The sequence below is a fragment of the Podarcis cretensis genome, assembly GCF_951804945.1.
Source record: "Podarcis cretensis genome assembly, chromosome: 4".
NCBI classification, from domain to species: Eukaryota; Metazoa; Chordata; class Lepidosauria; order Squamata; family Lacertidae; genus Podarcis; species Podarcis cretensis.
In genome coordinates this window covers 33,227,576-33,244,561 of record NC_137173.1, presented here as the reverse complement: position 1 = coordinate 33,244,561, position 16,986 = coordinate 33,227,576, and the positions used below count along the sequence as shown (strand labels likewise).

The window sequence follows — 16,986 nt, the reverse complement described above, 5'->3', positions numbered from 1 at the left end:
GAATCAGAGCTAAATTCTCTTCTTGGGTATGTAGGCATATGCCCGATTGATTTTAGTAGAAAGGTATCCATGCAAATGAGGTAAGAATTTGGTCCCCTTTCTTTTTCAAGAAAGACTAATGATCAAATAATTTTCTCACATCTCTGTCTGCACTTTCACAGCCTGGTTACATTGATTTGTGTCTCATAAGTAGACATTTCCTTTGTTGGTTACAAATCAATCTTATAGACTAGGCATGACTGTACATTCTCCCCATTTCAACAAAAAGTATGCAAACTTCTTCAACAACCTTACATGAAATACCACTAGAATTCCAGACATCCCTTGGAAAACAGGAAGCAGCATTGCATTTTCAATTAATGAAATTATTTATGGAAGCATAAGTGCCTTCATAAATACCAAATCCTGTAACTTCCTGGCTAACTGATATATAATATTCCCTTTCAGATATGAGAAATATTTAGAGCAGCCACTCTAATTTCAGTTGAATATTTTTCAAAGTGCAGTTTAGAAAAGCAGAAATGGCAAAGGGTTGAGACTATAGCAGAACTGGGCAGAAACACAGGTATCCTGTCAAAGGAAAAAGCTTGTCCTGTTGGTAATCAATAGCAGAGATCTTTCTGTTCTGGGTATGAAACTTTAAGGCAGATTGATATTCTACTACAAAGCAATGAACATACAGAAGTAAAATTATCAGAACCTGATTTCTATTTTTCATTTTTATCCATATATATATTTATTTAATACTACAAAATGATATGAGAGTGTTCTAAAGTGCTACTACTCTTGTCAGAAAGGCAATCCTTTCAATGAGAACAGAAAGGGATTTAAACAAAGACAATTTAACAGAATTTGCAACATACTTTGAAAAATACCAAATGCTGATATTATGGTTACCACAACACTACATCTAAAAATAAAAGCCAAATGCAACCAATTAGTTAAAAAATGTTTTTCCTGCTTGGCCTGGGGCAATACTGTACATCTCTCTCCATGGCTAGATGAAAACAGCTGGGTCCCTTCGTCTTATCTGTTGGTTGTCTTCCTCAACTTATTAGATGCCAGTTCAGAACAGATAATAATCCCCTCGGTCCAGCAGGAGGAAGTCCAATAGTAAAGAATTCCAGAGGTTGCCCTTTCCTGCAGTTTCTAGTTGAGTTTTCCCAAGAAGCAAGTTTCATGTGCACACAAAATCAACTTGTAAGCTTGAGAAAGGAAATGTGGAAACAGGCGAATAACAACAATAATAAACACAAATCTAGGCATATAGGAGTCCTGTGCCCTTTGGTGAGTCCTAGTACTAGAAGCAAAGCAAACTAAGAAACAAAATTTAAATAAAATAAATCACTTAACTAGACAGCCGAAATCTTGTGTTCTGTACAAATTTCACCCTAAAGAGGAATACATAACAGCACTCAGAAGCACACAAGAAGAGCCCATCTATTCCAACACTATTCCCACAGGTGGCCAACCAGAACAGAAGCCCATAAGCAGAAAACCTTAGTGCTCTCCCTACCTGTGATTCCCAGTATTCAGAAACATGCCGATTCCACAAGTGGAGTAGAATATAGCCACTGGGACTAGTAGCCATTGATAGTTTTTACAGCAATAAACTCCATGTGAGTCTGCCCTTGAGGCTGTGCTGGAAGCTGCAGCTCTCTAATTATCACTCACATGAATTACTGAGCAAGCCAGATAGAATTGGCTTTAGGTGTGTCCGAAATGGAACCCCCGCCAAGTTGCGAGCTTACTGTAGAACCCAGCTGCCCATAGCTAACTGTGGATGGGTGGAAAACTGTTCTAGATGGGGCTGCACTCCCCCTTTAGGAGCAGGCACAGAGTTTGGAGGTACTTCTAGATCCATTATTGTTGACAGAGACAAACTAACCTTAACCAACTTTGGCCAGTACATTACCTATGACTGTTCTTGGCCAAAATGATCCATTTACTGGTAACTTCATGACTGGATTACTGCAATGTGCTCTTCATGGTGCTGTCTTTCGGCTTGGTTTGGAAGCTACAGTCAGTGCAGAACATGGTGGGTAGGCTGTTAACTTGGACAAGTTGCCAATAACATATTATACCCATTCTGAAGGAGTAGCACTACTTGCTACTGAGCAAAAGTGCATGTTTGGGCATATAAAGTCCTACACGTCTCAAGATCTGCCCATATGTTATAATCAGACAGCGATGCCCCCTTAACTATACAGCATCTGCTGAACATCCACTGTACAATAACACATGAGAGGGCATGGTCAATAATGGCACTCCAATAACAGAATGCCCTCCCAGGTTTGACTGGTGCTATGATGGTTTCCAGTGTCAGTTAAAAGTATATTTATTTGCCAAGGTCTTCATTGGTGGAAATAGACAAGCTTGCCTTCGCTGCTTGTTACTACTGCTGTACCATATTGGTTTTTATATACTTTTGGTGTTATTATTTTATTATATTGTACCCAACTCTGGAATTATTTTAATGAAGAACAAGCTAGAAATTTCATAAATAAATGACAACTTGTATCACATGCATGCAAAGTCTGAATCTGAAACTAGCATTTTAATGCAGAAAGAATGGTAGCGGAGTGGGAATTTATTGGCGTTTCTTTAAAAATATCACTAAAATGTCTAAATTGGTCTGGCCCACTCCTGAGTTGCACTTCTCAATAAAAGCCCTATGAAATATCCAGTCCAGAATGTCAAATTAATGTTCCATTAAATTGAACAGATTTTACCCATGGTTTTGTATTGACTCTGTTCATAACTCTCATTTTGACACACTTTTCATGCACTTTCCCCCACCTAGAGTGCTTTTCATGGTCCAAAGGTATTTTCTGCCCGACTAGAGAACAATTTCACCTCCTTCACACCTCCCAGAATAGTACTTTGGAGTCGGTCAATTCACACACAGATCATCCCTTGCACTGCTGCTTCCCTTTCTGTCAAGTTCCAGATCTTCTGTGCAGGACTAGAAGCAGATAAACGTACGATTTTGTTTCAGTGGATGAACCATTGTTAAGCGTGCATTATCTAGTCCAGCAAGCCAATTATTTCTAAGGAAATTATATATAGCCAAATTTATAGTCAAATTTTGATCTACGTTGAAATTTACATAACTTCTGGTAAATATAGAAAGGCTTTCAACTGTCTTATGTTTCAGCAGACATTTGTATTTTAAAAGGGCAAATTAATTCAGAGTGTGGGAATATGGATCTAGTATGGGACAAAGTTCCTGTGCTTTAGTATTTGCTCATAAAAAAATTCTTTTGCTAATGTAGCTTCTTTCATCAACAGTGCTATAACAGTGAGAATCCCATACAGAATTCCATAAAAAACATAATATTCATTCTATTGTTATCAACAATGATTAATAATTGCAGGGAGAGTTCTGAACTAAGGAGCCTGCTATAGCAAAGGTCCACTTACATCTACCATATTTCTTTAAAAAAGTGATTTGTCTGTCTGTTTTTTTATCTATAGGTTGGGATACTACTTGAGCTATTGTTGCCAAACTCAGCACAAGTCTTTTCAAGGTGGCAGGGGGAGGTGTGTCTGTCAATATTTGGACATTGAATCAAGACCATGAACTGAAACATCACTTTGGTGTGACTTAGCCTGCTTTTTGGCATAGATCCAGCTGCCTTTTGAGATATCATCGCCAAGCCTGGCACAAGGGTTCCTGTGGTGGGGGCAGTTTTTGTTGACATTTGGATGCCAGGCACCATTTTGATTCAAGATGCTGAACCGAAATGTGACTTTGGTTTGAATTCACCTAATTTTTGGTATGACAGGCCCAAACTCATACAATTATACAATCACAATATTGTTTGGTTTCTTAAAAAATCCTGGGCAGTTTGGGGCACTTCCTGCTAGTGTTCACATACAACTTTATTTATTTATTTATTCGCATGGTCGGCGGTTCGAATCCCCGCGGCGAGGTGAGCTCCCGCCGTTCGGTCCCAGCTCCTGCCCACCTAGCAGTTTGAAAGCACCCTTAAGTGCAAGTAGATAAATAGGTACCGCTTTATAGCGGGAAGGTAAACGGCGTTTCCGTGTGCTGCTCTGGTGCCAGTTCACCAGAGCAGCTTCGTCACGCTGGCCACGTGACCTGGAAGTGTCTGCGGATAGCGCTGGCTCCCAGCCTCTAGAGTGAGATGAGCGCACAACCCTAGAGTCTGTCATGACTGGCCCGTACAGGCAGGGGTACCTTTACCTTTTTAACCATGCTAAGTAAGGAAAGGACAGGCTGTTTTGTCATTTTAAAACCTAGGCAAACCACTTACGGCCTTTCTAGTTTATAGCACAATGTTCATTTTGTGTGCCAGACCTAAATGCCTTCTCTTAAGGAAATACTTCTAAAGATATCACATTTTCAAAAGGTAGCACATTTCCCCAGCAATTCATTGTTGTGAAACTGCTATTCTTTTACCAGCCTTAAGGCCAATCTGATTTGGCAAAGGTGTATAAAATGTACTTTCGCCTAGCACCTACTGAATAGTCTCCATATAACATCATTGATTTCAAGGGACAAGTCCCAACCCACCTATCACTGTTCATGCCATGTTGTGACCCAAGTACTAATGCTCCGTTTTTCAAAGAGGGAATTTGCACAGGAGCCAAAACAGATTAATCTGAAGGCCCAGTTTCAAGCCTGCAGTCTTCAGAGTTTGTCTTGATAATTTAGCTGACCTTTCTACTGAAGGAAAGCCGACAATGGACTTTTTTAGATGTTGCCTTGAGACTAGTCAGCTACAACTCCCATACAAATCTCCTCTTTGCGGGCTACACACTGAATTTCTTGTGATCAGAGCCAACCTTTTTTCAAAAAAGGAGAACTAGTTTTAGTAGTCCCTTGTACCGCCCAACAAAGCCACCCATCTTGTAGTAGCACTCTCTCCAAATCCACATCATTACATCAAGACTTACTGCCTTTGCACTGGAACTTGCAGAACTATCCTGCGAACACTGCAATGTGGTGGGCGCATGCTTTGAAATGAAAACCTGGAGAACCTCTCAGTATATAAAATGCACAACACCCAGACATGCTTTGGATGAGGACTCCTAGCTGTGACTGACCTCATCAGAGGAATTTACGCCAGCACAGTTGTGCCAGGAAGGGTGAGGAAGCGTTTTGACACAGTGGCCCCAATGGTTGCTTGTGTACAAGCACTGGTACTAGGAAATTGTAAATCATTTTAACCAGTCATAATATTGCATATTAGCAAGGTTATATGCCATCCTGGGACCTTATGGTGAAGGGTGGGTAAGAAATCTAATAAATAATCCTAATAGGAAAGAATATGTCTCTATGAGGAACTACTACCTGATTCTATGAATTATTGTTACTGCAGCAGCTCATAGGATCAGGCTCTTAAGAGTAGGTAAGAAGGTATAGGTAAATATAGAAGCATGTCTACATGTTATAGGCTCCGACCAAAACTGCTCAAGCTTAGATTTTATTTATTTTTGCACATAAATCCGTAGCAAGTGACATATGCAACCACGTTCACAGCTTCCACTTTCTTATGCAGATGTACATGCATATAGTGATTTCTTTCCAAGGAGCTTCTGCGGATTATTTCTAGACAGATGCAAACCACCATGCTTACTTATCTCCTGTCCTTGCCAGTTTCTCATTAAAAACCTCATTTATTTATTTAATAAAACATATACACCGCTTGATTGTACCAAAAAACAAACAAACAACCCTCCTCAAAGTGGTTTACAAAAAGATAAAATAATAAAACCAAGAAAAATTCAAAACCATACGTTAAAACGTAAGCGGAACAGGCATTATGTGGCACATGTAGTAGTGCCAATTTATGCCAATACAATTCTAGGTTGTTAAATAAATTGTTCTTCCCCCTGAAAAATGCTCGGCTAGACCATTGCCTGAGCTCTCTACTTGATTAACAAAGGCTAAGTAATTTTCTTCTGGTGTAAAGGTTTCCTAGAAGCAGCAAGAACCTTCAACAGATTCCCCACTGTTGCTGTTCGTCTTCTAAAGTTTACCTACAAACCAGAGGCAGACTTTTGGCTTTAGAATTTCAGCAGCACCCTGTGGGATGCCAAATTCAGACCCCCGCCCCCCACCTCTTGCCTTCCGTTGTTTATCATTATTGCAGTGCCCCCTGTGGCACACTCTCAGCTTGGCGCCCAGTACAAGTGAACCAGTCGCACTGTCCTAAGTCCACCTCTATACTAACCCCACCTCCTGTCACATATTTGCAGTTGCACACATGGTTGGATCTACATCAGGGGTAGATCATACACCCTTTGGGATGTGTTTATGGATAGGGAACACATTATGGCACCAAGCCTGCCTTTCCTTTGCTTGCAAAACTGCACCAAGTCAAGTCTTTTTCCTTTCTCCAATTCTACTCCACCAGGATGCTTTATCAGTAGTCTGCATAGGCATATTATTTCTCTTGTTCATTCTTATATTGTTTCAAAACTTAATTCCATTCTGGTTTTCCAGGGTCAGATTTGTTTTCCTTACAAGAATATCCTCTCCCTGTAATTTTTTTATCATGTCATTTTATTTATGTCAGTCTTTAAGTCAATCACAGGCTCTTCCATGTCACACCACATCACTGCAACTTCTAAGCATTTGGCCAGAGTGTTTATGTTTACATCTAGCTTTTCATTTATTAGGATAAATTCTCCGTCCCGCTTTCTCACCTTTACTTGACACTGATTTTCTACTCTGTTCAGTTCACACTGAGCATGGAGGGAATTAAGTACTCGTGGAGCCAAGTGTTATCTGTCACAGACTGATTGACAGAAAGCACGCTGCCTGTAAGCACCGAGACGCCACAATTTGCAGAGCAAAGTGAGACCTCTGTGGTTGTTGTGCCCTCCTTGATTGGATAGACATTTACAGTGTGACTGCTGATCATGGTTAGCCCAGAGCCTCCCCCCATCCACTTCATTTCCTCTTTTCAGCTGCCAGACCAGAAAGACAAAACTGGTGCCAAAAAAAATCTGAAAACACAAAAAGCACATCTCTTCTAAAATGAGTATGGGAAGTGTGTTATCTACTCCTTACTGGGATTTACAACTAGACTTCTTTCCACCTGATTAACCTTCCTGCTGTTTCTCAAGCACCAGTTTGGTATAGTGACTGGAGTGTTTGACTAGGACTAGGTAGACAGGTTCAAATTCCCACCTATCTATGCCTAACCTACCTTACAGGATTATTGTGATGATAAAATCAGGAAGGGGAGAACCAGTAGGTTGCCATGAGCCACTTGTCGGAAAGGCAAGACATAAATGCAATAATGTGTTCTTCATCCGAAGAATTTTTTCTTAATAACATTACATCTGCAATGTGTTATGCATTTTATGGACTAAATCTTATAGAGCGATCCAGATTCAGACTGTCAAATAACAGATAGAACTGGGGTGGGGTGCAGGGCACTATCAATATATTATTGTTAGATGTTAGGAGACTATCACTTCAGCAGACCTGATGCTTCCTGGCTGCTATCTGCTCTGATCCTTAAAGGCACTCTCATCACTTGTTCCGTACTATTCTGTTTGTGAACATTGATTCATTGTTCTAGAACTGGACAGTGTTAAGCAGGCTGATTAGCATACATGAAGTGCTAATTTTGAACACTACTATCTATCTCTGTGAAGCTATAAAGCAGGACCTATACTGCATAGACCTCTTAGGGAATTGTGGTGTATAACAATCTGCTAAAAGGCAGACAATAGAGGCACAGTCTTTAGTTTATTGGTGAATTTATGGGAAGTTTTAGTTTACATAGCTCAGTAGCTCACAATTACTGCACTTAGAAAGACTTGATTTTTTCTTTTCTTTTGCAAAGGTCTCATGGGAAAGATATTTTGCATACAGAGACAGTGTTGCCTGATAAACTGCACGTACAGTATATCTATCCGAGGCAAACCAGAGCAATTTGTCCTGATGCTCACAATAGTTCATTTATAGCAATGCTTCAGTCTTGGCCCATAACCACACAGGCTTTCCCTCCCTCTGACAGTGCAACAGGGCTTTTCTACCTTCCACAAGACAGTGAAACTGTCCTTCTTATCTCATGTTTTCAATGAGACTTGCTGCTTGCAGTTGGAGGGACCACAGCTGCTTGAAACATGCTGATAGAGCTATTTCACAGTTGTATTCCAGCAATGCATCAAACTGACTTTATCACCCAGCAGAGTACTCTGGGGTAAGAGCATCATCTGCGTGAACTCAATTGGATGGTAAGTTGATTCTGAGTTAAAGATATATTGAAAATGAAAATAGGATTTTTGAAGTAATCCAAAACCAACAGTAATATAATACCAAGGGCTGTTTTTAACCTCTAAAGGCCTGAATGACGTATACATTCATTTCCAAAGGCAGGAGAAGCAAACAAGATGCCCTCCAGGGCTACAGCTCTGTCCATCCCTGATTTTTGTGAGCCACCCTGAGATCTTTGGATGAAGGGTGGGAGATAGCTCAGTTGCTTAGAGAATGGCACTGATAATGCCAAGGTTGCAGGTTCAATCCCCGTATGGGACAGCTGAATATTCCTGCATTGCAGGGGGTTGGACTAGATCAGTGTTTATCAGCCTTGGGTCCCCAGATGTTGTTGGACTACAACTCCCATCATCCCTGAGCTCTGGCCTTGCTAGCTAGGGATGATGGGAGTTGTAGTTCAACAACATCCGGGGACCCAAGGTTGAGAAAGGCTGGACTAGATGATCCTCAAGGTCCCTTCCAACTCAACAATTTTCACCGAGATCTTCAAAAAAGCCCTTCTCCAAGTCCCCTCCTGGTACGTAAAGGCATACACTTTTATTTCCTCCCCTCAGTAATAGCACTTGTTTAAGCAGATAGTAGTACTAGACTGGGTCTATTCCCATCTTCCAACAAAGTGCATATAATGTTCAGTCAATGTACATTCTTCTCTTTTATCTGCTTCCGACAGAAATAAAGACCAGAATCCAAAGGAAAACACAGAGGGCTGAGCTGATCAGAAACAAAAACACAGAAACACCACCACCTCCAAAATTCAGAGGTCCTACATGCACATCCCACCACCAGTAGCTATCAGCTGCCAGTGCTGACATAGGGTTGCCATATTTTGAACAGTGAATGTGAATCCAGATAGAAAAGTTTAGTATTGCAAAAGCTCTACCATTTACAGTGTTCAGGGTATGTTCATGGCTGCACTACTGAGAGGAGGAAATTGACAAACACTAGCATGAAGACAATATGTTTAGGCACACACATGGGAACTCTTCAACAACAATCTCTTGGGCATTTCTCTGCAGTCACACTCACACACAGCTCTCAAAAAGTCAGCTGTAATTTCCCAAAACTTTCATTGGCTGTTTAACCCAGAGGAGCTGATGCCACAATACACCTGTTGGTTTCTAAGCCTTTCTTCTCTTTCGGAAATATGTCTGTGCTTTATTGGCATAACTGGACAGATAACCATAAAGATCATACTCATCTACATTTCTGTAAAGTTGATACAGCTAGATGTTCAGTGTATGGCATGTGTCTATTCAAGTATACATAAGCACCCAAAAGCACCTATTCCCAATATCCTCTTTGGAGACCCTGCTCAAGGTTCCTCCACTGAATAAACTGAGGTAGGCAGCCACCCGCAAAAGGCCCCTTTCAAAAGTCGCACCCTGGTTATGGAATAGCCTTCCTAGGGACTTTCTTGTGTCATCTTTGTGAAGACATTTGTGGTCTGTTCTTAATTTGGAGCATGTGATGAATTCTGCTTTGTTCTATTTACATACCGTAGTACTTCCGTTCTCTTTTAATGTCTTGATGTTTTACTTGCATTTCAACTGTTTTCATTTGTAATCTGTTAGCAGCCCAGAGAACTCTGTGTTATGAGGCAGCATACATATGAAACAAACATACCAGATACTTATTCCTATTTACATCTTGCTAGAATGGAATGCATATACTTAGATAGAGCATATTATTATATTTAAAGGAACATGACTTTATCTAGCATGCATATAAAGGTTTTCCAGGGTCAGATTTGTTTTCCTTACAAGAATATCCTCTCCCTGTAATTTTTTTATCATGTCATTTTATTTATGTCAGTCTTTAAGTCAATCACAGGCTCTTCCATGTCACACCACATCACTGCAACTTCTAAGCATTTGGCCAGAGTGTTTATGTTTACATCTAGCTTTTCATTTATTAGGATAAAGGGACCACTGACCATTAGGTCCAGTCATGGCCGACTCTGGGTTGCGGCGCTCATCTCGCTTTATTGGCCGAGGGAGCAGGCGTACAGCTTCCGGGTCATGTGGCCAGCATGACTAAGCTGCTTCTGGCGAACTAGAGCAGAGCACGGAAACGCTGTTTACCTTTCTGGCGGAGCGGTACCTATTTATCTACTTGAACTTTGACGTGCTTTCGAACTGCTAAGTTGGCAGGAGCAGGGGCTGAGCAACAGGAGCTCACCCCATCGCAGGGATTTGAATCGGTGACCTTCTGATCGGCAAGTCCAAGGCTCTGTGGTTTAACCCACAGCGCCACCCGTGTCCCTCACATACACATAGGTAAAGGTAAAGGTAAAGGTACCCCTGCCCGTACGGGCCAGTCTTGACAGACTATGGGGTTGTGCGCCCATCTCACTTAAGAGGCCAGGGGCCAGCGCTGTCCGGAGACACTTCTGGGTCACGTGGCCAGCGTGACATCGCTGCTCTGGCCAGAGCCAGAGCCAGAGCCAGAGCCGCACACGGAAACGCCGTTTACCTTCCCGCTGGTAAGCGGTCCCTATTTATCTACTTGCACCCGGAGGTGCTTTCGAACTGCTAGGTTGGCAGGCGCTGGGACCGAGCAGCGGGAGCGTACCCCGCCGCAGGGATTCGAACCGCCGACCTTTCGATCGGCAAGCCCTAGGCGCTGAGGCTTTAACCCACAGCGCCACCTGCGTCCCTCCACATACACATACTAGTGAGTAAATCTGTATGTTCTGTACATAGAATATAAATCTTTTCCTTTTTAGTCCTTCTATCCTGTTTGTAAACGGTAAAAGATGTAAACATAGGATAAATGTTAACATCCTGTGATATCTACAACTTTCCATTTAACAAAGCTACCAAAATAAACCTGTAAGTCTGTTATCAAATATCAACACTGAGGGAGAACATTCTGAACTCAAGTTGGCTTTGAATGTGTCATGAAATCTAATTAACACATTAACTGCACAATCCTAAGTAAAATGCATTGCGTTTGGTGGAAGAATGTATAGGATTGAGGCCTAAAGTCCACTGAACTCAGTGGCATTTACTTTTGAACGAATCTGCAAAAAAATCTGGCTGCATGTCTAGGTTTTTTTTTTAAGATAGCTTTTCTCTCTACATGGCAGAGACTTTAATTGGGGTATCCATAAAATTTTATTAAAATTCTGCCAAATAACATCTGACCTGTGCCATAATCACAGTTTATTAAATTGATAAGCAATTAAGATTTGTATCCCATCCCAAATTTCCTTGTTGTAATTTTAAAAAACCCACAATTCTAGGTTCATTGTTTTCCAATGCGCAATTTTATAACTATTTCCATTTTTTGACATTTTGTCAAGTTTCTAAACATACATATGGCATTGTCCAATATTACATAGTAAGAAAAGTCACCCCACTGAATAAGATACCTGCCTTATTGTTACAGCTTCTCTACTTCAACACCTGGAGCTCAGTCCATAGCCATTCTTCTGAAGATAGGATTTTTGACCATAGTGAATCTTGAGGAAATCTAACTACAGTATTTCCAAACTAGTTTGGTTATTTTGGCATCTCCACCTAAGGGGTAATACTAATTTTGATAGCCTAGTAGTCCAGACTGTCTGTATTTCTCTGCATATTATATATTGTCTTCTGTTTTCTGATGGAGATGGGTGATTTGTACATCCAACTAAAATGTCACCATTGATAGAGGAAGTATCATTTTTCGCCTGCAGGGACCACATTAATTTTGCTCCACAAAGATGGATGACATTAATCTTCCATGTTTCCTTCTTCCATTTTACCACAGAAATCTTCTGATATGCTGAGTTAACTATAACTATTCAGAGTGGGGATTGATCCCCTCTTCATGTGATAAAAAGCTATATAGAGTAGTACCTCGGGTTACATACGCTTCAGGTTACATACGCTTCAGGTTACAGACTCCGCTAACCCAGAAATAGTGCTTCAGGTTAAGAACTTTGCTTCAGGATGAGAACAAAAATTCTGCTCCGGTGGCGCGGCAGCAGCAGGAGGCCCCATTAGCTAAAGTGGTGCTTCAGGTTAATAACAGTTTCAGGTTAAGAATGGACCTCCGGAAAGAATTAAGTACTTTACCCAAGGTATCATTGTATTAGAAGCCTTACAGCTAGGCCCAAAGGTGGGAGGCTGTATAAAGTAGCCTAGATTTTCAATAAAAAGAGTAAGGCTGCAATCCTAACACCACTCTTCTGGAAATAAGCACCACTGAATTCAACAGAACTTGCTTTTAAGTAGACATGGTTGGGATTGTGCTGTAAGAGATAGTAAAACATGGGTTGAGGCATATATTTCCCTGGCATCCACCCACAGCAGAACTCATCAAGCATTTGAACCTACAACCATGGAGCAGAACAACTAAGAACATGCAGTCATTCAGTGAAGAGGAAAAATGTCTCTGTTTCATAAATTGACCCAACATACCTGACTCCCCCTTTAAGAACAAAAGAGGAGTCTTGCAGGATCAGACCAAAGGCACATCTAGTTCATCATCCTGTTCTCTCAATGTTCAACCAGATGCCAATGTGAAGCCAAAAAGCAGTCCCTGAGAGGTTTCACCAGCTGTCCTGATCACCAGCCTTTTTAATTCTCAATGAACTTCCCTACACATCACTCACTTTAACTCTGCCCACCATTCTTTCTCCTGTTATAAGGAGCTTCTCTTTTGTTTGCAAAAATCTATGAATGTTTATTTGCTTGTGCCCCAGCTGGCATGAGCAATGGTCAGAAGTGATAGCAGCTGTAGTTTAACAATATTTTAAGGGTTGGCCGTGCTGGATATAAATCAAGGATGAAGAGAAAGAAAGCTCTACATAAAGGAAACCACGGCTCTCTGTTTTTTGCCCATTTTACAGTCTTTCCCTAGTAGACTGCAAAGTCACCAAGGGGGAAAATGTACATAATAATGTTTATAATAACGAATCCAACCAAAAATTATGAAGTAAAATACATTATTTTCTAAAACAAAATTAAAATGCATAGAAATGCTGTGATGAAAACAATGGTCACTTGGGGAAGAAATTATTACTCTGCATGTTTGTACAAGTCAAATAAAAATAGGATTTGATGAAAGAATGTTAGTCTAAGTGTATCTGATGTGCTAGCATGTTCACTATCCGTGGCTATACTTTTGTATTCAAATTAGAATATCACTGTGTATATACATTTTTCAATGTTCAGATTTCTGAAACAAGTTATTGTTATAAGAATCTCTTTAAATAGAGTGCTTGGGTTAGGGCTGGTTATATTTTATTTGAATTTGAATCCACTGCCAGTTGTTAAGCTGTGATTTTCCATCTTCTGCACTTTGCCCTAACTCTGAGCAAGGCTGAAATAGATGTAGACTTGGAGCTTTTCTGGATTTCCACAGCCCACACTACCATACTGACCTCTTGTAAATCCCAGTGAGACGACATAAGCTTTTTCTGCCCAGCAGCACTTCAGAGACATTAAGTGTAAAAGAGAAGGTAAGTAATTCACCATACCTTCCCATTTCTATAATGGGGGAAGACGTCTTGATACATTTACAGTGTTCCTCTGGGAATATTCCATCAGTTATACCTAACTCTAATGGACAATAATTGATTTGAACTTTCTACTTAGCACGAAGCTGTAAACAACTTCAATCCAGGCTGCAGCAGCAAACCAGTCGTTTGTAAATTTGAAAGACATCTGAGAAACATGTCCAGCGTGTCATGAAGTGGCCTTGGTTCTTATAAACTTAACATATAGTGAACTTATGTTATATGATGACTACCGCAAGTGTAGAGGATTGTGAACCACATATTTCAGCACCGTTGAGGTCCACTGTGTCAATGTGCTTGCATGAATGACAGAAGCAGCTATGGATTGTACATCTCTCGAGTTAGGTGTGACCCACATCATCCTCTTCAGTACTAGACAAGTGCTAAAGCAAGCACTTCTGTGGCATACTGCAATAATTAGGATTTATGTCGCCATACTTTACTGTTTGCCTTCTTTGTCCTAACCCATGGGTAGGCAAACTAAGGCCCAGGGCCCGGATCCGGCCCAATCGCCTTCTAAATCCAGCCCGCAGACGGTCCAGGAAATCAGCGTGTTTTTACATGAGTAGAATGTGTCCTTTATTTAAAATGCATCTCTGGGTTATTTGTGGGGCATAGGAGTTCGTTCTTTTTTTCTTCGAAAATATAGTCCAGCCCCCCACAAGGTCTGAGGGAAAGTGGACTGGCCCCCTGCTGAAAATATTTTCTGACCCCTGTCCTAACCCAATGTAGACCAATCATCCTTTTGTAGGATAGGGATGTATGGTGGTTCTCTCTTATTGCTTGTAGCTATGAACTCATGAGAGCTCGGCTGATATCTTCTCGAAAACTGTCTGCTTTACTTACACTATTTCATAGAATCATAGAGTTGGAAGAGACCACAACCAAGACTCCTAGATCCTTTTCACATGTACTGCTCTCAAGCCAGGTGTCACCCATCTTGTATTTGTGCCTCTCATTTTTTTTGCCCAAGTGCAATACTTTACATTTCTCCCTGTTGAAATTCATCTTGTTTGTTTTGGCCCAGTTCTCTAATCTGTCAAGGTCGTTTTGAAGTGTGATCCTGTCCTCTGGGGTGTTAGCCACTCCTCCCAGTTTGGTGTCATCTGCAAATTTGATCAGGATGCCCTTGAGTCCATCATCCAAGTCGTTGATAAAGATGTTGAATAAGACCGGGCCCAAGACAGAACCCTGTGGCACCCCACTAGTCACTCTTCTCCAGGATGAAGAGGAACCATTGACGAGCACCCTTTGGGTTCGGTCAGTCAGCCAGTTACAAATCCACTGAGTGGTAGCATAGTCAAGACCGCATTTTACCAGCTTCTTTACAAGAATATCATGGGCCACCTTGTCAAATGCCTTGCTGAAATCAAGGTAGGCTACATCCACTGCGTTCCCTTCATCTACCAGGCTTGTAATTCTGTCAAAAAACGAGATCAGGTTAGTCTGACATGACTTATTTTTCAGAAATCCATGCTGACTATTGGTGATCACAGCATTCCTTTCTAGGTGCTCACAGACTGTTTGCTTAATGATCTGCTCCAGAATCTTCCCTGGTATTGATGTCAGACTGACTGGGCGGTAATTATTTGGGTCCTCTCTTTTCCCCTTTTTGAAAATAGGGACAACATTTGCCCTTCTCCAGTCCGCCGGGACTTCGCCTGTTCTCCAGGAATTCTCAAAGATGACTGCCAGTGGTTCTGAGATCACATCTGCCAGTTCTTTTAATACTCTTGGATGCAGTTCATCTGGCCCTGGAGACTTGAATACATCTAAACTAGCCAAGTATTCTTGTACTATCTCCTTAGTTATTCTGGGCTGTGTTTCCTCTGCTGAATCATTTGCTCCAAATTCTTCAGGTCAGGCATTGTTTTCTTTATCAGAGAAGACTGAGGCAAAGAAGGCATTGAGGAGTTCAGCCCTTTCTGTGTCCCCTGTTTGCATTTCACCATCTTCTCCTCTGAGTGTTCCACTACTACCAGCCATCATTATAAAGGACTGCTAGCGTAGATCCAGCACTATATCACCTTAGATTTTCACCAAGAGTCGGATATAAATTCAGTAATAGCTTAATAAATGGTTTTGGCCTCATCAATGTTCATTCTCATGAATAATCCCTGGACAGACCAACACGGATGCAGACAAAAGCTCCGTTAAATTGTGTTAGATCAAAAATGGTGCTAATTGGTCTCTCAGCTAGAATGTGAAGAAATGGAAAATGATGCTGAAGGTATCGTGACCAATAGCTGTGCAGAAACTTTATAGTGGATCCTGAATGAAAACAAGCTCCCACACACATCCACACCCACAAGCATGTAGCATCATTGAGTCCAGAAAAATCAATATGCCTTCCGCAATAGCAATACTGATGTGTGGATATCATCTCCCCCCAACCCCAGTCTGACTCATTTGTCATCAGTGTTTAATGAGCTCATTCCCCAGGTGACTGCAAAACCCCTGATTTCTTTATTGGCGTCTTCTCCTAGTTCATAGCCTTGGAGTGTGTGTTTGTGCCAACAGTGTCTGCCACATATGCATTATCATACAGCTTCTGAGGATTTTGAGTATGGTTGCTGCAGCACATACGTTAAAACTAAAAGTACAGTGCATCTCGGTGATGCCTTTGAAGCATGCTACACTTCACAATTGGTTTATTTATTTACATAATTTATATTGTACATCTTCAACCTACATTTAGTGAAATGGATGGGGGGGGGGCGGACAAACTGAGCTTGTATCTTGACAAGATCAAGGCACTGTGGGTGAGTAGTTCCTGTGCTGGGAAATTAGTCAGCTGCCTACCCTCAGTGGGGTTGCACTCGCCTTGAAGAAACAGGTTCACAATTTTGAGAGGCTTCTGGATTCAGCTCTCTCATTGGAGGCTCAGGTTGCCTAAGTGGCTACAAAAACCTTGCCACACCGGGAAAACCTTGCTGCACTAGTTCATGTTTTGGTTACTTCAAGACTGGATTACTAACCAATGTGCTTACCTCATATTTGATCCAGAAGCTGCAGTTGGTGCAAAATGCTGCAGCACAATTGCTGACAGGTATGAGAACTTGTCAGCATACAAAACCTGTGCTCAGAGATCTGCACTGGCTGCTAATGTGCTTCTGTGCCAGGTTCAAGGTTCAAGTTACTATTAGTATATAAAGCCCTTAATGACTTGGGATCAGTTTACCTATGAGATTGCCTTAAACAATACTGTGTTATTGTA

General features: G+C 41.3%; 1 protein-coding gene and 1 long non-coding RNA gene across 15 annotated transcripts in view; one reads left to right on the top strand and one right to left on the bottom strand.

Annotated features, from left to right (window-relative positions):
• Positions 1–16,986, bottom strand: part of ZBTB20 (zinc finger and BTB domain containing 20) — a 504,516-nt gene that overhangs the window by 90,973 nt on the left and 396,557 nt on the right. For 2 of the 14 annotated variants that reach the window (XM_079973666.1, XM_079973667.1), the window contains exon 9: positions 2,868–2,965. The exons of the other annotated variants lie outside the window; for them this stretch is intronic. The gene's annotated coding sequence lies outside the window, so the exon portion shown is untranslated. The remainder of the gene's footprint in view (positions 1–2,867; positions 2,966–16,986) is intronic. 14 annotated transcript variants of the gene reach the window in all.
• Positions 1–16,986, top strand: part of LOC307215228 — a 55,143-nt gene that overhangs the window by 28,751 nt on the left and 9,406 nt on the right. The window lies entirely within an intron of this gene.